The 23,262-nt window shown below is 50.7% G+C and overlaps 1 protein-coding gene across 1 annotated transcript in view; it reads left to right on the top strand.

Annotated features, from left to right (window-relative positions):
• Window positions 1-23,262, top strand: part of LDAH (lipid droplet associated hydrolase) — a 554,138-nt gene that overhangs the window by 458,707 nt on the left and 72,169 nt on the right. The window lies entirely within an intron of this gene.

Here is a 23,262-nt window from a genome sequence, read left to right as displayed (position 1 = left end):
TTCTTCCAGCAATTATAAATACATAAGCCGTGGTAAATTCCTACCTTCATTAAGTAGCTTTTGTTGTATCTTTAGTCTGTTTTCCTGAGTCTTGATGTACTTTATTGCATATGTGATTAAATCTTTCTTACTATAGTTGTCTCTGAAGTAAAAGGCATTTGACAATGAAGCTGATGGTGAAGTCACTGGACTTATTCTTGTTTTTAAAAGATTCCATTTTTTATCAAACTTTGTCTTATATTTTTTCTTCTTCTTTTGTTTCCTGATACCATATGTACCTATGAAGTCCATTGGCTAAGTTGGCTCCTTGTATAATTGATATTCTACTATTTGGGGATTTTGTGCATTCTGTTACCCATGATAGACAACCAGCACAATAATATAATTTAAGCTTGGGAAATGCTCTTTCTTCTGAATCTTGCAAAATTTTAAATCATATTCTCATTTTCCCCCCACTCCATATAAATCTGTTTACTGTTCTTTGCCAATCCTGCAAGTTTTTTCTGAGATTAGAATTGATAACATTTGAAATAAAAAGTTCATCTTGGGTAATACACTCATTTTTACTGTGGTGATAAGTCCTAGCCAAGAAAGTTTCAGAATTTTCCACCTTTCAAGATTTTTAAAATTTCTTTCCATAATTTATTATAATTGTTCTGAAATATGTCTTTATTGCATCCTATCAGATAAATTCCCAGATATTTCATGTTGTTGTTTTTGTTTGTTTGTTATTTCACAAACAGACTCTTTTTCCACTGTCTTCTTCATCTGGGATTAAATATCTTGTTAATATCTTTGTTTTCTTTTCACTGATTTTGTATCTGGAGAATTCACCAAAGTCTTGTTTTTATCAGCTGTCTTACAGTGCTCTGTGGTTGCATAATGGTTAATACTACATTGTCTGCATAGCATTTCAACTTGTATTTCTCTCCCTGAATCTTACTCCCACGTATTTGCTTGTCTTGCTGAATCTTGTCCACCAAAACATTCTAAAGCAATTACAAATAATAAGAGAAGAAAGTGGGCACCCTTCCCGGGTACCCTTGGAAAACTTGTAGAGAGTGTTCCATTTGTTGTGATCTTTGCTGTTTGCCATTGATACAGTATATGCTCTCCATCCAAGTTTTAAATTCTTCTCCTGGATTCACTTTCTTTAAAACTGTGAATAAGAAAGGCCACTCCAAGTTGTCAAAAGCCTTTTTTTTAATCTAAAAATATTACTGCCACCCTCTTTTTTGTTGATATATTCTAATGCATTTACTGTATTATTGTGATGGACTACAGTAATGCAGCTGGTTCTCAGGAAGGAGGGAGCACATTCCAAGGAGCAGGGCAGGACAAGAGACAACACAGTCTGGAGCTGGGACGTGGGAAGACTAAGAAGTTCAGAGTAGCCCCGCCCTAATGCTCTCCCAGGTTATTTCCCCTTAGATTAGGTAGAGTAGCTTTAGTCTGGCAAGATTCTGTCTATTCGGTGTGATCAGATAAAGAGCTGAAGTTTGGCTAGACTGATTCCTCATCATTCTTGGGCTAGGCCTGACAATTATATTGTATATAATGCATATATGATTAGATTAGATTAGATTAGATTAGATTAGATTAGATTAGATTGCATTTATTTTGTTGACATAGTCTAATGCTTTTATTATAAATCTACTGTTGTCCTTCATTTTCCTCTTGAGAATGTAAGAAGTCTGTTTAGTGTGTATGTATTATTTGGGAATACATTTCCTCAAATGTTCAGCTGATATTCTAGTAAATAGCTTATAATTGATGTTCAGTAAAGGGATTGGTTTACATGACTGAGGTTCCTCTGGATCTTTATAGATCAGTTATATATGGTTTTTCTCGTGTCTTTGGTATCATTTTTGTCTCTTTAATTCATTGTCCTTACTGATGTCAGCCCTTTGTGGTAGACCAGACTAGGAAACCAAAGTTATGAAAGATAATACTACTTTTATTATCAGGTTACAGTAATAGAATCTTGCAAGTCTGTATATGTTTCTCCAATCCCTCCCTTTATTTTTGTGAGAACTAGGAAGGGTCAAGTCTGAATTGCTTTCTCAAATTTCATTTCTGCCTCGGACTCAAATTTCTTTCATCTGACTGTTGTCTTGGTTGCGGCTCTTCTGCTTGTTCCTCAAGGTTATTCCTACTCTCCATTATAGCTACTGTAGGTGTCCCAACAGTTCTTCCTCTAACTTTTTATAGTATTGGGCTGTCAGCCCATGTGGGCTGGGCACCTTATCAATTTTAATTTTTTAAATTGTTTATGTTGTTCATTAAATTCTTTGAACACTGAGTCATCAATATATGTGTTCAAATCTTCTTTGTCAATATTGTTTTTGGAATATAATTATTATTCCCCTTTTTGGGGGAGATGGGCAGTAACAGAAATTTGATAAATAAATGAATAAAAATTTGAAAAATTCTACAAGTTCTTTTGTGATTTCTGATCTCATGTATAACAATTTGTTCCTTTCCTTTAATGCTGTTATTCTCTCTCTTTCCTTCTCTTTTCTAATTTGATATACCAAAATTTTTCCTGGTTTATTTGCATTCTCAAAATTATTTTGTTTGATGCATTTTATCTTCTTTTGGAGTTCTTCCATTTCTAATAAGTCTAATTCTTGTTCAACTTTATTCAGTTCCCTCAAATACCCCCAAAGGATCAGACATGACTCGGTGCTTGCACAGGGGACCTTTCACCTTTCACACAATAACTTTGGATTAGTTTTATGGGGATTTATTCTAATTATTTTTTTAATTTTTTCTTCCAATTGTGATTTCTCTCTAACATTTTTCTTCTGAATTGTTGCAAACCTCATAAGAATTCTTCTCATAAAAGCTTTACTTGTCTTCCCTATGGTTGTCTCTGACCTTCTTGGAATTATATTTATTTTCTAAAAAACATTAATTATTTACATTTCTGTAATATACCTTCTTGGTGTAACAATCCTGTCATTCATCCTCTATTTAAGGAATGATTTTTCTCCCTGAAACCATGTTATTAGAATTGGCTTATGATCCGCACATGTCACTGGGAGAATCTCTACTTCCTTGATGGTTGGTGGAAAGTGGAACAAATGCAACCAGCTTGGGGTGGTCAGCTTAGGAGAAAAAATGCTTTTGTGTGAGTGCTAGATGTTTCCATTGAGAATGTGACTTAGGGGGGTCCAAAACCCTCCAACTGCACTTCCTTAGCTTATCTTCTGGCTAAAATGCCTAGGGGTTAATAAAAATAGCTCAGACCACAGAGTGGGATGGAGAAAAAACTTATATCAACAGCCAACATTGCCCTGCCCTGCCTCCCGTCTCCCACATTTCATCATTTTTCATCACCATGATTAATAATGGATGCCTAAGGGAAGCCATGTACAAATGGCCCAGAATTATTAACTTGCTTGCCAAAAACTGTGAACTCCCAAAATAGGATGATGTAGGGAGGGGGATGTTTGGTCCCCAGATTTCCAAAAGTTTATTTAGTGATGCAGAGTTGTAGAAAGTTTGGGAAGCACTGCCTTAAAAACTACACTGGACAACTACACTGAGTGAGTCTGCCAGCCCAGATTTCCAATCCCTCCTGAATGCTCGTAACATCAACTGGGTTCTCATAGCTTAACTATGCTTATTCAAAAAGCTTCACAGTTTCTAAAGATTATTTATTTATGGTCATAGACCAAAATATAAATATAAAACATCAACAACCACCTATGAACTAAAATATTAACAAAAGAATGTAGATAATACCTTCTAATATGGGACAATATAAAAAGCTTGATCATACCCAAAGTTTCCTCAGTGTGATCATGACTGAGCATTTTGCCACCTTTTTTGAGATTTCTGAAAATTTATTGGCTAATAAAAAGGATGTGTTCTCTTCCACAGTATATCTGGAACAATTAACAAGGAGAGTTAATAGTAATTCAGAGCATCATATATGGTACAAAGGAAAACTCAGCAGAACATGAGATGTTAATTTAGCAACACACTCCATGCAAGGAGAGATTCAGTTCTGGAAGTGAAGGTTGTGGTATCTCCCTTCCAGAACTGTTAATTGGCAAAGCATTAAGCCTGGCAAGAGCAAAGGGTCTTTTGTGAGGGATAGAGAAAATATTGTAAAAATACTTCGGGATATATAAAAGCCTGTTCCAAAGCCCAATGTTACAAGGGAGAACAATTCTGCTCCTGTCTTTCTGTAAGTCTAGATCTAGGACATGTTGCCTGATCTCTTGTAAGGTCCTCTCAGACCCTAATGTTATCCATGGTTTTGTTGAGAATCCACAGTAGGTTAAGTCTGAGGCTATGCTTTTTTCCATGAGGAGTCAAACTTGTCAACAAGGATTAACTGAGATAGAAACCTCTCCCAGAAAATTAGTTTTGGCTAGTATTTTAATTGGCAAATCCTTATGTGAGCCTCTGTTGACACACAAGCTAGCTCCAGCCTAAAGCTTGCATTGGAAGCCGAACAAGGAATATGAAGCATTCCTCTTAAGAACTTGGACTAGATTGCCTCCAAACTTTTAACATTACTATAGGCACAAATTTATGCACCATGCAGTATTAGACTTAGCACCTTGACCCCAAAAAGGTTTGCTTGGAATGGGGACATTATTGTTTCCATGGTAATTAGCAAATCTAATGGTGTGCATAAGATGAGATATTTTTTGCTCTTTCCAAATATTAGAGGATTAAAATACAATTCCTAAGTAACTAAAAGTCTTAACTTGCTCAGTCTGATTGCTGTTTTCCCCATTTATGAAGGATGTTAGAGCATTATTTTGTGAATGCAGCCACTTTTGCTTTACTGTAATTATTTTCTAATTTTTCTTCAATATTCTTTGATAATAATCAAACGTCACAAGGAAGAGGAGTGGGGACAAGATACAACCTTGTCTAACCCCAGTGGTAATCTCAAAAAAGTCCACATGACCTTGTGGCCCTTGATTATGTCATACAGCGAGCTAGAGCACGCACTGAGACAGGCATCCACTGGGCTGACCAAAGTCACCTTGGCAACTTGGATTTTGCCAATGATATAGCCTTGCTTGAGGAGGATGAGTCGAAATTACAACATGCCATGACTGTCTTGGATGGCAAGGCAAACAAGGACGGCCTCAGGATAAGCGCCGAGAAATCGAAGCTCATGCACGTGAGCTCCACGGCCCCAGTACAAGGAATTGTACTCGGATTGCAGCAGTTAGGTGAAGTAGAGAGGTTCACCTATCTAGGTAGTGTGATCGCCTGGAATGGAGATGCAGAAGCGGACACTAAGTGCCGCATTGGGAAGGCAATAGCCGTTTTTCAGAGGATGAACAAGTTCTGGTCCTCGCCATCCATATCGCTGAAGATTAAACTCCATCTGTTCACTTCTATTGTGATCCCGACAGCTACTTATGCCAACGAGACTTGGAAGGCATCAGCAAGTATCAACAAGAGGCTTGACAACTTCCAACAGAGATGCCTCCGCTGAATCTTAAAGATCCAATATTTTGACCACATGACCAATGAGGAGATGCTCCGAAGGAGTGGTTTGTGTAAACTTCATAACATAGTCACATGTAGAAGACTCCAACTGGCTGGTCACATCTTTCGCATGGAGAACAATCGGATCCCTAAAGTGGTAATGAGTTGGACCCCCCCCCCCCGACGTTAAATGACAACGAGGACGCCCTCGAATAACATGGTGAAGAACACTGATGCCAGACCTGAAGGCATTGCATATCACATGGAAGGATGCCAAAGCACTCGCCCAAGATCGAAAGAGCTGGAGAACACTTACTGCCCGATATGCCATGTAGCATGGATCCGGGACAAGAGAGAGAGATTCTTTGATAAAGCTCATCGACTCTGTTGGAGACTGACTTGTGTCAAGGAGAGGATGACAGCATTGTCTGCATTAAACACACCAGATATTTATTTGCTAACTTTAAGGGATGGAATTCACTTTTGTTCAAGGCTTGAATGAGAGCATTATATAAATATTAAATAAAAAGGGAGCCAGAATACAACCTTGCTTGACTCCTCATGGTAGAAATTTGGGTAGAAAGATCTGCACTTTACTTGACATCTAACTAGCAAATATATATATTTTCATGGAGTAACGTGTTAATGTGTCATGCGCTGCCTACCTCTGAATAACACTCAGACACTGGTTTGCGGATCAGGCTCTGGTTTATTTGCAGGGCAGGTACAGCGTTGGTAGAAAAAAGCTGAGAGTGACAGGAGCGCGCCGGTGCGGGGTTTAAATACCCCGCGCCGGTCAGCGCCCCCTCGCTCACGGTCACGTCACCCCCCTTTGTCCAATACGTTGCCCTGCCGGTGGGTGAGGGTTTCCGGGATCGCCCATCATCAGGTTTCCCATTCCTCTGCTGATTGCTTTCAGCTGGGCGATCCCCGTTGTATTGCCGCTGATGGCTTGGGTGGCTCCGTGATCCGTTTAGCTATTGTTTGTTAGCCGTTAGTCGTTGTAGGTTGATGGCTACTTATCTTGTACCCCTTCACCTATTTCCTTGTCATTGTCATGTGTGCCATTGCGCTGATGACTTTAGCTCAACGGCACTCATGACATACTGCCCCCTTTTCGAATAGTGTTCTCCCCCGGTTTTCTGGGTTTTCCCCGTGGAGCTGTCAAAACGCCACATTTTTTTTTTTTTTTCAAAGTTCCCGCCGGAGTAGTTGTCGCCCCTCCCTTTGCTCCTCCCTCTACCACGTGCCTTCCCAGGGTGTGTCCATGGTGCGCATGCTCGGGTCCTGACCTGGCGTGCGCATGCTCCAGCCACACCCTGGTTGTTTGGCTCAGTTCGGCGAGGCGAGAGGCGTGGCTGGTCGGGTGCTTCTCAGCTCCAGGTAGGGCCCTTCTTTTTCGTATTTAAAGTGCGTCGCCTTTGTTGTGTCTCCTGGGCGTTGCCCCCAGGTTGCCCTGTTGACTTGCTTGCCACTCCCCCGCGGCCGGGGGGCGGGGGGAGGGTGCTGGCGAACGTTTGTCACCACCCCGTGGGCCCGGGGCGGGGGGAGTGAGTCCCGGGGGGGGGAAGGTCCACCCAAGTCGCGGGCTTGGGGGGGCCCTTTCCCTTGGGGCACGGGAGGCGGGGGGGGCCTGCGGGGGGGGGTTTGGTTTTGCTGACCTTGGTTGCGGTTTGTCGGGGTATGCCCGGTGAAATGCTCTGGTCAGGTCAGGCGCGTTAACGTTGTGCGCCGCCACCCATTCCGGGTGGGGGAAGTGTTTCCACCTGACCAGGTAGTGTAGAGTTCCTCGTTGCTTGCGGGAGTCGAGAATGTCCCTTATCTCGAAGTGGTGTTGCCCGTCGATCATTACCGGTGCGGGCTGTGGCGTGCTTGGGTGCCATCGGGAGGTGGTTGCCGGTTTCAGGAGGCTGGTGTGGAACACCGGGTGGAGTCTCCGGAGGTTGTGTGGCAGGTCCAAGCGTATTGCTACCGGGTTCACTATTTGCGTGACTCGGAACGGCCCGATGTACTTAGGCCCCAGTTTTTTCGAGGGTTGGGTTGACTTTAGGAACTTGGTGGATAGATAGGCCATATCCCCCGCCTGGAACGTCGGTTGTTGGCGCCGGTGCTTGTCGGCCTGCTCTTTGTAGGCAGCCTGTGCATCCTTCAGCGCCGCCGTGATTACTGGCCATGCTTCCGCGATCTTCCGTCCCCAGTCGCTAGCGTCCACCTGGGGTTCCGGGGGTTGAGGTAGCTCCGGTATGGGGACGAAGTCGCGCCCCGAGACTACTTCGAACGGAGTTTTCCCCGTGCTCGTGTGGACGGCGTTGTTGTATGCGACTTCGGCGAACGGGAGCAGTTCAGCCCAGTCGTCTTGGTGGTAGTTAGTATATGATCGTATAAATTGCTCTAAGGTGGCATTAAGAACCTCAGTGGCTCCGTCCGTCTGAGGGTGCCAAGCCGTAGATAGGGCCTGTTGGGTCCCCGTCAGCTTCAGGAAGGCCCGCCAGAATTTGGAGGTGAACTGTGTGCCCCTGTCGGTCACCACACGTGCGGGACATCCGTGTAGCCTGTACACGTGGATGAGGAAGAGTTTGGCTAGCTGTTGTGAGGATGGGACCGACGTGCAGGGGATGAAGTGGGCCTGCTTTGAGAAGTAGTCCTTCACCACCCAAATGGCCGTTTTCTTCTGGCTGGGTGGGAGGTCCACTATAAAATCCATAGAGATTTCCTCCCATGGGCGGGAGGGTTCTGCCACCCGTTGCAATAGCCCCGCGGGTTTGCCTGGTGCCCGTTTGGCCCTAGCGCATGTTGGGCAGGACGCCACGTAGGTTTTTACGTCTCGCCTGAGCGCGGGCCACCAGAATTGACACCGTGTTAGGTGTAGGGTCTTGAGGAACCCAAAGTGTCCCGCTTGCTTGGCGTCGTGTGACCTATGCAAGATCGCCTGGCGTTGCGAGTCCGGGACGTAGATTCTGCCTTCCCCCCATGCCAGGTCTTGCGCCATCGTTACCTTGTCGGGGTTTGCCAGGAACCAGGGGTCGGTTTTGAGGGCGGCGGCGAGGTCCGTGCGCATTCCCCCTGGTAGTTGCGGTTGGCTTCTTTCCGTCGCCGGTTGTCCCGCCATCGGCTGCGCCGTAGAGTCGAGCTGCCTCCGTGCGCCGCTTCGGGTGGTCACGGCCATCCCCAGTTGCGAGGCGGATAGGACCGTCCCAATGGTGTCTGGGGCGGGCTCTTCGTCTTGGGGCAGTCGGGAGAGGGCGTCGGCCAGGAAGTTCTTCTTGCCCGGCATGAACTTCAGCTGGAAATCAAAGCGGCTGAAGAATTGGGCCCATCGGACCTGTTTTGGGCTAAGGCGTCTAGGCGTTCGTAGGGCCTCGAGGTTCCGGTGGTCCGTCCAGACCTCGAATGGTTGGGTGGCTCCCTCGAGTAGGTGTCGCCATGTCTCTAGTGCCGATTTCACCGCGAAGGCTTCTTTCTCCCAGACGTGCCATCGCCTCTCTGTCTCGGAGAACTTCCTTGACAGGTAGGCGCATGGTTTCAGGAGTCCCGTGGGGTCTTTCTGTAGCAGGATGGCTCCCAGGGAGAAGTCTGAGGACCACGAACGGCCGTTCTGGGTCCGGGTGCGCGAGGATTGGCTCCGTAGTGAACAGCGCTTTCAGCTTGTCGAATGCGGTCTGGCACGCGGGAGTCCAATTCAGCACTGTGCCTGGGTTCTTGGCGCGTCGGGTGTCCCCCACCCCTTTGGTTTTGAGGAGGTCCGTTAAGGGGAGGGCTATCTCAGCGAACCCCCGGGCGAATGACCTGTAGAAATTCGCGAATCCGAGGAAGCTCTGTAGTTGCCGTCTGTTGCGGGGCCGCTCCCAGTTTAGCACCGCTTCGACTTTTGCGGGGTCCATTTCGACGCCGTCCCCGGAGATTCGATACCCCAGATAGTCTAGGCGCTCTTTGTGAAACTCGCACTTTGTAGGCTTTGCATAGAGCTGCGCCCTTCTGAGCTTGTCGAGGACTTGCCTGACTAGGGTTACATGTTCCTCGTGCGTTTTTGTGTAAATAAGGACGTCGTCGATGTAGACCAGGACCCCTTTAAACAGATGTTCATGCAGTACCTCATTGATGAGCTGCATGAACACCCCAGGGGCCCCCGCGAGTCCGAAGGGCAGTACCTTGTACTGGAAAGCGCCTAGGGGGCAGTTAAACGCCGTCTTCCATTCGTCCCCCTCCCTGATTCGGATGCGATAGTACGCCTCGCGAAGGTCCAATTTGGAAAAGACTTTGCCCGTGGACAGGTGGGCGAGCATGTCCTTCACCAGGGGTAAGGGGTATTTGTTGGACAGGGAAGCCGCGTTTAGGCCCCGGTAGTCGGTGCAGAGCCGTAGGGTCCCGTCTTTCTTCTCCCGGAATAAGACGGGGGCTCCGACCGGTGAGCATGCTGGCTCTATGAATCCCCTGTCTAGGTTTTTATCGATGAACTCCCGGAGGGTTGCCATCTCCTTCGGGGTCATCGAATAGATCTTTGGTCTAGGTAAGGGGACGTCGGGCAGTAGGTCGATCCGGCAATCCGTCTTGCGGTGGGGGGGTAGCTGGTCAGCCTCTGCCTCTCCGAAGACCTCGGAGAAGTCGGCGTATTGTTCTGGTAGGTCTGCTGTGGTAGCGGCGTTGTCTTGTGTGGTCGCCTCCGCTCGTCCTACCGTGGGGTGGCTTCTGCCCGCTGGAACTGGTGCTCGATACTCGCCGTCGCCGAATGTGAAGGTGCGGGTCTCCCAGTTGATCCGCGGGTTGTTTGTCGCGAGCCATGGCATCCCCAGGACTGCAATGGGCCGTCCGATGTGCGTGACTACGAACGATGTGCGCTCGGTGTGAGTGCCCATTTGCAGGGTGACCGGCTCGGTTTGTAGCGTGGCTGGTTTCCCTCCCGCTGTAGAGCCGTCCAGCTGGTGGAATGCCAGCGGCGTGGGGAGGGGGAAGCAGCGGAGGTCGAGTTTGGCGACTAGGTCGGGGTGGATGAGGTTTTTTGAGCACCCCGAGTCCACTAGTGCCGCGGCCGTGGTGGCTCCGTTGCCGGCAGAGAGTTGAATTGCTGCCAATATTACGGGGCTTTCGTCGTTTCGTTGAGGTGGTCCGCGTTGCTGTCCCACCGCCTGCCTCGCCACGCGTCTCAGGGCAAGCGGGGAGCATTTCCCGCCGGCTGGTCGGGGTCTGTATTGTCCTCTTCCCCCCAGTAAGCGTCCCAGCCCTCTTCCGGTGTCGCTGTGGCCACGGTCATTCGGCGGTGAGGAGGCGGCCCCGGGTTGGGTGGTTTGGGGCTAATTTTCGGAGTGGGTTTGGGCGCGCTGGTCGGCGGGCGGTTGGCGAAGCAATCCGCCGTCTTGTGCCCTAATTTGCCACACCTCCCGCAGGGCTCCCGGTTGAACTTCTTTTTAGGGTATATGGGGCCGGCCATCCCCCCGTGTGGTGCGGGTACCTTTTTCCCGGCATAGTTTGTGTCTTCCGTGGTTGTCATGAGGAAGGTGCGGTGCGCGTGTTCGGCTTTCCCCGCGAGGTGGATCCACCCGTGTAACGTTTCTGGGTCGTCGCGGTAGAGGGCCCATTGGAGAACGTCGCGGTTGAGCCCCCTTTTGAACATTTCCAGCAGGGTGGTCTCGGACCAGTCGCTGACCTTCCCCGCGAGGGCTTTGAACTCCAGGGCGTAGTCAGGGACCGTGCGTGTGCCCTGTTTAAGTCTTTGGAGTGCGCTTTTCGCCCTTACTTTGGCTAGGGGGTCTTCGAAGTAGTTTTTCATCTCATTGATGAAAGCAGGGAAGGTGGCGAGGGCGGGGGAGCTGGACTCGTACAGTTGGACGTACCAGTCCGCCGCCCTGTCTTGGAGTTTGATCGCCACGGCGGCGATCTTGTCGGCCTCGGAGTCATAGGAGTGTCCGTGCCTCCCCATGAACTCCCTAGCGTTGGTCACGAAAAACGAGAGTTTTGTGGGGGTCCCATCGAAGAAGATGGGGAAGTCCTTTGGGGCCCGGGCGTTTTGTGCGGCCCCGCCTCTCGCTTCCCGGGGTGTGGTGTCGGCCGCCTGTGCCGTCTGCTGACCCTCCGCTGGCCCGTGTGGGTTCGGTGCTTCGCTCGGGGTGTGGGCTTGTGCGGGGACGTCGTTGGGTGGCGCGGGGGGCATGAGCGCCTGGAGCATGGTCCGGAGTTCCGTCAGTTGAGCCCGCATGGCCGCGAGTTGAGCTCGTGCCTCCTCGTCCACAGCCCGCGCCGCCGCTGGGGCCGGTTCCGTTGGCGCGTCCTCGGGGGTGGGTTGCCGGCGGGGTTCATCGTCCCTCTGCCGCGGGTCCGCTTCCTCCGCCGTCTGATGGGTGTCTCCGTCGTCCTCCTCCGTGTTGAGCGCCGTGGGGCTGTCGCTCCACGCCCGTTGCTGGGGTGCGATGTGGAGCGCGGGGTCCTCCGCTGGTTTCGGAAGTCGTGCTGCTCCCTCCCGCGGTCGGGTTGCCTCCGTCGCCATCTCCCCTTGGGGTTGGAGCTGAGGCTCGGGTCGGGTGGGGTGGGCGTCCCTGGCTCCGGGAGTCCGCGGTGCCTCTGGCCTTGGTCGGTCCTCCTCTGTCTCTTGCCGCGCGGCTCGCCCTCCTTGCCCGCGCCGCTCCGGCCTCATCTTGCTGGTCTTCTCGCCGTCTACTCCTCCCGCGGCTCGTTGTCGTCCGGTGGGGCTCGGCGAGGCTGAGTTTATGACTCTCAGCTTTATGTCATGCGCTGCCTACCTCTGAATAACACTCAGACACTGGTTTGCGGATCAGGCTCTGGTTTATTTGCAGGGCAGGTACAGCGTTGGTAGAAAAAAGCTGAGAGTGACAGGAGCGCGCCGGTGCGGGGTTTAAATACCCCGCGCCGGTCAGCGCCCCCTCGCTCACGGTCACGTCACCCCCCTTTGTCCAATACGTTGCCCTGCCGGTGGGTGAGGGTTTCCGGGATCGCCCATCATCAGGTTTCCCATTCCTCTGCTGATTGCTTTCAGCTGGGCGATCCCCGTTGTATTGCCGCTGATGGCTTGGGTGGCTCCGTGATCCGTTTAGCTATTGTTTGTTAGCCGTTAGTCGTTGTAGGTTGATGGCTACTTATCTTGTACCCCTTCACCTATTTCCTTGTCATTGTCATGTGTGCCATTGCGCTGATGACTTTAGCTCAACGGCACTCATGACATACTGCCCCCTTTTCGAATAGTGTTCTCCCCCGGTTTTCTGGGTTTTCCCCGTGGAGCTGTCAAAACGCCACATTTTTTTTTTTTTTTCAAAGTTCCCGCCGGAGTAGTTGTCGCCCCTCCCTTTGCTCCTCCCTCTACCACGTGCCTTCCCAGGGTGTGTCCATGGTGCGCATGCTCGGGTCCTGACCTGGCGTGCGCATGCTCCAGCCACACCCTGGTTGTTTGGCTCAGTTCGGCGAGGCGAGAGGCGTGGCTGGTCGGGTGCTTCTCAGCTCCAGGTAGGGCCCTTCTTTTTCGTATTTAAAGTGCGTCGCCTTTGTTGTGTCTCCTGGGCGTTGCCCCCAGGTTGCCCTGTTGACTTGCTTGCCACTCCCCCGCGGCCGGGGGGCGGGGGGAGGGTGCTGGCGAACGTTTGTCACCACCCCGTGGGCCCGGGGCGGGGGGAGTGAGTCCCGGGGGGGGGAAGGTCCACCCAAGTCGCGGGCTTGGGGGGGCCCTTTCCCTTGGGGCACGGGAGGCGGGGGGGGCCTGCGGGGGGGGGTTTGGTTTTGCTGACCTTGGTTGCGGTTTGTCGGGGTATGCCCGGTGAAATGCTCTGGTCAGGTCAGGCGCGTTAACGTTGTGCGCCGCCACCCATTCCGGGTGGGGGAAGTGTTTCCACCTGACCAGGTAGTGTAGAGTTCCTCGTTGCTTGCGGGAGTCGAGAATGTCCCTTATCTCGAAGTGGTGTTGCCCGTCGATCATTACCGGTGCGGGCTGTGGCGTGCTTGGGTGCCATCGGGAGGTGGTTGCCGGTTTCAGGAGGCTGGTGTGGAACACCGGGTGGAGTCTCCGGAGGTTGTGTGGCAGGTCCAAGCGTATTGCTACCGGGTTCACTATTTGCGTGACTCGGAACGGCCCGATGTACTTAGGCCCCAGTTTTTTCGAGGGTTGGGTTGACTTTAGGAACTTGGTGGATAGATAGGCCATATCCCCCGCCTGGAACGTCGGTTGTTGGCGCCGGTGCTTGTCGGCCTGCTCTTTGTAGGCAGCCTGTGCATCCTTCAGCGCCGCCGTGATTACTGGCCATGCTTCCGCGATCTTCCGTCCCCAGTCGCTAGCGTCCACCTGGGGTTCCGGGGGTTGAGGTAGCTCCGGTATGGGGACGAAGTCGCGCCCCGAGACTACTTCGAACGGAGTTTTCCCCGTGCTCGTGTGGACGGCGTTGTTGTATGCGACTTCGGCGAACGGGAGCAGTTCAGCCCAGTCGTCTTGGTGGTAGTTAGTATATGATCGTATAAATTGCTCTAAGGTGGCATTAAGAACCTCAGTGGCTCCGTCCGTCTGAGGGTGCCAAGCCGTAGATAGGGCCTGTTGGGTCCCCGTCAGCTTCAGGAAGGCCCGCCAGAATTTGGAGGTGAACTGTGTGCCCCTGTCGGTCACCACACGTGCGGGACATCCGTGTAGCCTGTACACGTGGATGAGGAAGAGTTTGGCTAGCTGTTGTGAGGATGGGACCGACGTGCAGGGGATGAAGTGGGCCTGCTTTGAGAAGTAGTCCTTCACCACCCAAATGGCCGTTTTCTTCTGGCTGGGTGGGAGGTCCACTATAAAATCCATAGAGATTTCCTCCCATGGGCGGGAGGGTTCTGCCACCCGTTGCAATAGCCCCGCGGGTTTGCCTGGTGCCCGTTTGGCCCTAGCGCATGTTGGGCAGGACGCCACGTAGGTTTTTACGTCTCGCCTGAGCGCGGGCCACCAGAATTGACACCGTGTTAGGTGTAGGGTCTTGAGGAACCCAAAGTGTCCCGCTTGCTTGGCGTCGTGTGACCTATGCAAGATCGCCTGGCGTTGCGAGTCCGGGACGTAGATTCTGCCTTCCCCCCATGCCAGGTCTTGCGCCATCGTTACCTTGTCGGGGTTTGCCAGGAACCAGGGGTCGGTTTTGAGGGCGGCGGCGAGGTCCGTGCGCATTCCCCCTGGTAGTTGCGGTTGGCTTCTTTCCGTCGCCGGTTGTCCCGCCATCGGCTGCGCCGTAGAGTCGAGCTGCCTCCGTGCGCCGCTTCGGGTGGTCACGGCCATCCCCAGTTGCGAGGCGGATAGGACCGTCCCAATGGTGTCTGGGGCGGGCTCTTCGTCTTGGGGCAGTCGGGAGAGGGCGTCGGCCAGGAAGTTCTTCTTGCCCGGCATGAACTTCAGCTGGAAATCAAAGCGGCTGAAGAATTGGGCCCATCGGACCTGTTTTGGGCTAAGGCGTCTAGGCGTTCGTAGGGCCTCGAGGTTCCGGTGGTCCGTCCAGACCTCGAATGGTTGGGTGGCTCCCTCGAGTAGGTGTCGCCATGTCTCTAGTGCCGATTTCACCGCGAAGGCTTCTTTCTCCCAGACGTGCCATCGCCTCTCTGTCTCGGAGAACTTCCTTGACAGGTAGGCGCATGGTTTCAGGAGTCCCGTGGGGTCTTTCTGTAGCAGGATGGCTCCCAGGGAGAAGTCTGAGGACCACGAACGGCCGTTCTGGGTCCGGGTGCGCGAGGATTGGCTCCGTAGTGAACAGCGCTTTCAGCTTGTCGAATGCGGTCTGGCACGCGGGAGTCCAATTCAGCACTGTGCCTGGGTTCTTGGCGCGTCGGGTGTCCCCCACCCCTTTGGTTTTGAGGAGGTCCGTTAAGGGGAGGGCTATCTCAGCGAACCCCCGGGCGAATGACCTGTAGAAATTCGCGAATCCGAGGAAGCTCTGTAGTTGCCGTCTGTTGCGGGGCCGCTCCCAGTTTAGCACCGCTTCGACTTTTGCGGGGTCCATTTCGACGCCGTCCCCGGAGATTCGATACCCCAGATAGTCTAGGCGCTCTTTGTGAAACTCGCACTTTGTAGGCTTTGCATAGAGCTGCGCCCTTCTGAGCTTGTCGAGGACTTGCCTGACTAGGGTTACATGTTCCTCGTGCGTTTTTGTGTAAATAAGGACGTCGTCGATGTAGACCAGGACCCCTTTAAACAGATGTTCATGCAGTACCTCATTGATGAGCTGCATGAACACCCCAGGGGCCCCCGCGAGTCCGAAGGGCAGTACCTTGTACTGGAAAGCGCCTAGGGGGCAGTTAAACGCCGTCTTCCATTCGTCCCCCTCCCTGATTCGGATGCGATAGTACGCCTCGCGAAGGTCCAATTTGGAAAAGACTTTGCCCGTGGACAGGTGGGCGAGCATGTCCTTCACCAGGGGTAAGGGGTATTTGTTGGACAGGGAAGCCGCGTTTAGGCCCCGGTAGTCGGTGCAGAGCCGTAGGGTCCCGTCTTTCTTCTCCCGGAATAAGACGGGGGCTCCGACCGGTGAGCATGCTGGCTCTATGAATCCCCTGTCTAGGTTTTTATCGATGAACTCCCGGAGGGTTGCCATCTCCTTCGGGGTCATCGAATAGATCTTTGGTCTAGGTAAGGGGACGTCGGGCAGTAGGTCGATCCGGCAATCCGTCTTGCGGTGGGGGGGTAGCTGGTCAGCCTCTGCCTCTCCGAAGACCTCGGAGAAGTCGGCGTATTGTTCTGGTAGGTCTGCTGTGGTAGCGGCGTTGTCTTGTGTGGTCGCCTCCGCTCGTCCTACCGTGGGGTGGCTTCTGCCCGCTGGAACTGGTGCTCGATACTCGCCGTCGCCGAATGTGAAGGTGCGGGTCTCCCAGTTGATCCGCGGGTTGTTTGTCGCGAGCCATGGCATCCCCAGGACTGCAATGGGCCGTCCGATGTGCGTGACTACGAACGATGTGCGCTCGGTGTGAGTGCCCATTTGCAGGGTGACCGGCTCGGTTTGTAGCGTGGCTGGTTTCCCTCCCGCTGTAGAGCCGTCCAGCTGGTGGAATGCCAGCGGCGTGGGGAGGGGGAAGCAGCGGAGGTCGAGTTTGGCGACTAGGTCGGGGTGGATGAGGTTTTTTGAGCACCCCGAGTCCACTAGTGCCGCGGCCGTGGTGGCTCCGTTGCCGGCAGAGAGTTGAATTGCTGCCAATATTACGGGGCTTTCGTCGTTTCGTTGAGGTGGTCCGCGTTGCTGTCCCACCGCCTGCCTCGCCACGCGTCTCAGGGCAAGCGGGGAGCATTTCCCGCCGGCTGGTCGGGGTCTGTATTGTCCTCTTCCCCCCAGTAAGCGTCCCAGCCCTCTTCCGGTGTCGCTGTGGCCACGGTCATTCGGCGGTGAGGAGGCGGCCCCGGGTTGGGTGGTTTGGGGCTAATTTTCGGAGTGGGTTTGGGCGCGCTGGTCGGCGGGCGGTTGGCGAAGCAATCCGCCGTCTTGTGCCCTAATTTGCCACACCTCCCGCAGGGCTCCCGGTTGAACTTCTTTTTAGGGTATATGGGGCCGGCCATCCCCCCGTGTGGTGCGGGTACCTTTTTCCCGGCATAGTTTGTGTCTTCCGTGGTTGTCATGAGGAAGGTGCGGTGCGCGTGTTCGGCTTTCCCCGCGAGGTGGATCCACCCGTGTAACGTTTCTGGGTCGTCGCGGTAGAGGGCCCATTGGAGAACGTCGCGGTTGAGCCCCCTTTTGAACATTTCCAGCAGGGTGGTCTCGGACCAGTCGCTGACCTTCCCCGCGAGGGCTTTGAACTCCAGGGCGTAGTCAGGGACCGTGCGTGTGCCCTGTTTAAGTCTTTGGAGTGCGCTTTTCGCCCTTACTTTGGCTAGGGGGTCTTCGAAGTAGTTTTTCATCTCATTGATGAAAGCAGGGAAGGTGGCGAGGGCGGGGGAGCTGGACTCGTACAGTTGGACGTACCAGTCCGCCGCCCTGTCTTGGAGTTTGATCGCCACGGCGGCGATCTTGTCGGCCTCGGAGTCATAGGAGTGTCCGTGCCTCCCCATGAACTCCCTAGCGTTGGTCACGAAAAACGAGAGTTTTGTGGGGGTCCCATCGAAGAAGATGGGGAAGTCCTTTGGGGCCCGGGCGTTTTGTGCGGCCCCGCCTCTCGCTTCCCGGGGTGTGGTGTCGGCCGCCTGTGCCGTCTGCTGACCCTCCGCTGGCCCGTGTGGGTTCGGTGCTTCGCTCGGGGTGTGGGCTTGTGCGGGGACGTCGTTGGGTGGCGCGGGGGGCATGAGCGCCTGGAGCATGGTCCGGAGTTCCGTCAGTTGAGCCCGCATGGCCGCGAGTTGAGCTCGTGCCTCCTCGTCCACAGCCCGCGCCGCCGCTGGGGCCGGTTCCGTTGGCGCGTCCTCGGGGGTGGGTTGCCGGCGGGGTTCATCGTCCCTCTGCCGCGGGTCCGCTTCCTCCGCCGTCTGATGGGTGTCTCCGTCGTCCTCCTCCGTGTTGAGCGCCGTGGGGCTGTCGCTCCACGCCCGTTGCTGGGGTGCGATGTGGAGCGCGGGGTCCTCCGCTGGTTTCGGAAGTCGTGCTGCTCCCTCCCGCGGTCGGGTTGCCTCCGTCGCCATCTCCCCTTGGGGTTGGAGCTGAGGCTCGGGTCGGGTGGGGTGGGCGTCCCTGGCTCCGGGAGTCCGCGGTGCCTCTGGCCTTGGTCGGTCCTCCTCTGTCTCTTGCCGCGCGGCTCGCCCTCCTTGCCCGCGCCGCTCCGGCCTCATCTTGCTGGTCTTCTCGCCGTCTACTCCTCCCGCGGCTCGTTGTCGTCCGGTGGGGCTCGGCGAGGCTGAGTTTATGACTCTCAGCTTTATGTCATGCGCTGCCTACCTCTGAATAACACTCAGACACTGGTTTGCGGATCAGGCTCTGGTTTATTTGCAGGGCAGGTACAGCGTTGGTAGAAAAAAGCTGAGAGTGACAGGAGCGCGCCGGTGCGGGGTTTAAATACCCCGCGCCGGTCAGCGCCCCCTCGCTCACGGTCACGTCACCCCCCTTTGTCCAATACGTTGCCCTGCCGGTGGGTGAGGGTTTCCGGGATCGCCCATCATCAGGTTTCCCATTCCTCTGCTGATTGCTTTCAGCTGGGCGATCCCCGTTGTATTGCCGCTGATGGCTTGGGTGGCTCCGTGATCCGTTTAGCTATTGTTTGTTAGCCGTTAGTCGTTGTAGGTTGATGGCTACTTATCTTGTACCCCTTCACCTATTTCCTTGTCATTGTCATGTGTGCCATTGCGCTGATGACTTTAGCTCAACGGCACTCATGACATAATGAGACAGTGATTCATGGATGTATTTAATAATTTCACCCCTGTCTCTCCCTAGAGACTTAATCAAAGGCAGCCTTTAAATCTACAAAGGAAGCATAAAGAGAACCTTGGGGGTGGGAGGAAAAAATTTTCTGCCAGATGATTTAAGATAATACATTGGTCCTCCTGTATTCATTGTGTAGTCTTACTGTGACATCAAGGAACTGGCCTTGCTTTGTAGATAGCTTGAGACTGAGGTTGATGGTAGGATGGAAGTTGTTGAGGTCATGATGGAATTGGATGAAATATTCTTTTCCATGGGTCCAGATGATGATAACGTTGTCAATGAATCGCAGGTAAAGGAGGGGTTTCAGTGGTAAGAATTGAAGAAAGCATTGTTCTAGCTCAGCCTTGAAGATGTCTGCATATTGTGCAGTTATACATGTGCCCATGGCTATGCCACTGCTTTGCAGATATACGTTATATACCACATTATACAGGAAACCTACAGATTACCATGGCGTGAGCTTGCTGCCAGGAGTTATTAGTTGGGGGCGGGGGGGAAACAAGTCTTGATAAATTTTGGAGAACTTGAGAGACTTGGCTAAATAACATTTGAGGATGTTATCCACAAGCAGCCAGTTTTTAAAAAATGGATTGTGCCCTTGCAAGCTAGGGGAAATATAAACAGCAGAATATAAACAGGATATAGTGTCCCAGAACCTATCTGGTTTCCAATTCAAAACTTCCCATCTCCCACCTGAAAGCATGTAAGCTGTCACAAATTCATTCAAAATGCTCTACTGCTAATTTCCATTTAAAGCATTAATTTGTTAATTGATTTACTCTTTCTCATATAAATATTTTAAAAGTTCAGAAATACATATTGCATTATTTTCATTAAAAAATACTCCAGGCTCTTGAGAAGAATACAGTATAATTGCAATCTCTATTATACAGTAATGAAAAATGCTTTCAACTTCCTTTCTAAAAATCAACCCAGGCAGTTCTATCTACACAGATTAAAATGCAACCAACAATTTATTTTGGTAGATTCTTTTTATATACAGTAAGTGTTAAGGTATTGCTCTATTTTTTTTAAGGAATCCAGTTTCTATGGTGATACCTTAATCTTCCTTAATAGAAAAATATAGCAAACTTACAGCTTATTACAAACCTACCCTTGATCCTGGATTTAAGCTGTTGTTTATTCGTTTAGTCGCTTCCAACTCTTTGTGACTTCATGGACCAGCCCACGCCAGAGCTTCCTGTTGGTCGTCAACACCCCCAGCTCCCCCAGGGACAAATCCATCACCTCTAGAATATCATCCACCCATCTTCCCCTTGGTCGGCCCCTCTTCCTTTTGCCTTCCATTCTCCCTAGCATCAACATCTTCTCCAGGCTGTCCTGTCTTCTCATTATGTGGCCAAAGTATTTCAGTTTTGCCTTTAATATCATTCCCTCAAGTGAGCAGTCTGGCTTTATTTCCTGGAGGATGGACTGGTTTGATCTTCTTGCAGTCCAAGGCACTCTCAGAATTTTCCTCCAACACCACAGTTCAAAAGCGTCTATCTTCCTTCTCTCAGCCTTCCTTATGGTCCAGCTCTCGCAGCCATATGTTACTACGGGGAACACCATTGCTTTAACTATGCGGGCCTTTGTTGTCAGTGTGATGTCTCTGCTCTTAACTATTTTATCGAGATTTGTCATTGCTCTTCTCCCAAGGATTAAGCATCTTCTGATTTCCTGATTGCAGTCAGCATCCGCAGTAATCTTCGCACCTAGAAATACAAAGTCTTTCACTGCTTCTACATTTTCTCCCTCTATTTGCCAGTTATCAATCAAGCTGGTTGCCATAATTTTGGTTTTTTTGAGGTTTAGCTGCAAGCCAGCTTTTGCACTTTCTTCTTTCACCTTCATCATAAGGCTCCTCAGTTCCTCTTCGCTTTCAGCCATCAAAGTGATATCATCTGCATATCTGAGATTGTTAATGTTTCCTCCAGCGATTTTAACTCCAGCCTTGGATTCCTCAAGCCCAGCTTGTCGCATGATGTGTTCTGCACACAGGTTGAATAGGTAGGGTGAGAGTATACAACCCTGCCATACTCGTTTCCCAATCTTAAACCGGTCTGTTGTTCTGTGGTCTGTTCTTACTGTTGCTGCTTGGTCATTATACAGATTCTTCAGGAGGCAGACAAGATGACTTGGTATCCCCATACCACTAAGAACTTGCCACAATTTGTTCTGGTCCACACAGTCAAAGGCTTTAGAAGAGTCAATAAAACAGAAATAGATGTTTTTCTGAAACTCCCTGGCTTTTTCCATTATCCAGCGGATATTGGCAATTTGGTCCCTAGTTCCTCTGCCTTTTCTAAACCCAGCTTGTACATCTGGCAATTCTCGCTCCATGAATTGCGGAAATCTACCTTGCAGGATCTTGAGCATTACCTTACTGGCATGTGAAATGAGTGCCACTGTTCGATAGTTTGAACATTCTTTAGTGTTCCCCTTTTTTGGTATGGGGATATAAATTGATTTTTTCCAATCTGATGGCCATTCTTGTGTTTTCCAAATTTGCTGGCATATAGCATGCATTACCTTGACAGCATCATCTTGCAAGATTTTGAACAGTTCAGCTGGGATGCCGTCGTCTCCTGCTGCCTTGTTATTAGCAATGCTTCTTAAGGCCCACTCAACCTCACTCTTCAGGATGTCTGGCTCTAGCTCACTGACCACACCGTCAAAGCTATCCCCGATATTGTTATCCTTCCTATACAGGTCTTCTGTATATTCTTGCCACCTTTTCTTGATCTCTTCTTCTTCTGTTAGGTCCTTGCCATCTTTGTTTTTGATCATACCCATTTTGGCCTGGAATTTACCTCCGATGTTTCTAATTTTCTGGAAGAGGTCTCTTGCCCTGAATTCGAATTGAGATCATTCTGTCGTTTTTTGGATTTTATCCAAGCACTGCTTTAGCCACTTTACTGTTAATTATGAAGGCTACTCCATTTCTTCTGTGGTCCTCCTGTCCACAGTAGTAGATCTGGTGGTCATCTGATGTGAAGTGGCCCATTCCAGTCCATTTCAGTTCACTGACGCCCAAAATGTCTATCTTTAATCTTGACATCTCACCAATAACCACATCCAATTTGCCCTGGCTCATAGATCTTACATTCCAGGTTCCAATGGTGTGTTGATCCTTAGAACATTGGATTCGCCGTTCACCACCAGCACCGTCGGCTCTAGCCGTCCTTTTGGCTTTGAGCTAGCGGCGTCATCATGTCTGGGGCTAGTTGAACTCATCCTCTGTTCCTCCCCAGTAGCATTTTGACCATCTTCCGACCTGGGGGTCTCATCTTCCGATGGTATACCGACATATCTCTGGTTGTACTGATCCATTTAGTTTTCACAGCAAGAATACTGGGGTGGGTTGCCATTACCTTCCCAGGGATCGCATTTAGTCTGACCCCTTCCCGTCTTGGGTGGCCCTTTACAGTTTAGCTCATGGAATCATTGAGGTGCTCAAGCTCCAGCACCACAACAAGGTAACGATCCTTTGCTGAAGGGATTTAAGCTAGCACTATATAAACTTCTCCTTGATCCTGGCTTAGAGCTTTATTGAATGCCAATGGTCCTATTTATAGATAGCATTCACTCTAGGAGTTAAAAAAACCTACTTTCAAAATATCCAAAGTTATTTAAAGAATTGAACCTCATATATATATATATATATACACACACACACACATACATACACACACATACACACACATAGATACATACACACACACACTATACATATACATATACATATACATATACATATACATATACATATACATATACATATACATATACATATACATATACATATACATATACATATACATGATTGTATCATATTAAGTTTGTGTGATAGGCAGCATTTAAACCACTCTAGGATTGGCTCGGCAAATTTATGATTACATGCTGTTATTTCCATTGCTATGATGTACTTAAAACCACTGAGGAAACATTTGCAGGGTGCTCTGGGGTGAAGGGATTCCCAGTTGCAGAAACTCTTGCCTTCTTCTTGTAGAGGGAAGAGGGAATGGCCTTGAAGAACAGGAGGAAGAGCTGCTACCAAGGCAATGGTCAGATAAGAGAGGCCTGAGCTCAGGCCAAGAAAGTAGTGCAAGTAAACATCTCAGACAAGTTTCCTTTCCTAGTTCGCACAAAGGATAAAGGGAGAGAGGAAGGGAGCATATTCAGACTTCCACGATTCTGTTGCTGAAGTTTTACGATAAAAATTGATACAGACCTGCATGGCATTGGTTGTCTAGTCTGATCTACCTTGAAGGGCTGAGAGTTCTGTCTTCTGCACTCCTAGTCAAGACCAAGCACCATGCAGCTGTGTTATCCTACCTTTTAAAATAGTAGAAGGATGGTTTCGAAGGCCACCTCACAGGTACCAACCTCACTGTTTTGAAGTTGCTAACCAAATCTATGGAACCAAAGGCTGGAAAGAAAGGGGCAAGGATTACTTTAGTTCTCCCTGCTGTCTGGAGGAATCACTAATTAATTCATCCATAATTCTGTG

The sequence above is a fragment of the Candoia aspera genome, chromosome 1, assembly GCF_035149785.1.
Source record: "Candoia aspera isolate rCanAsp1 chromosome 1, rCanAsp1.hap2, whole genome shotgun sequence".
NCBI classification, from domain to species: Eukaryota; Metazoa; Chordata; class Lepidosauria; order Squamata; family Boidae; genus Candoia; species Candoia aspera.
The sequence above is the reverse complement of the archived record's forward strand: the minus strand, read 5'-3'. Positions and strand labels throughout refer to the sequence as shown.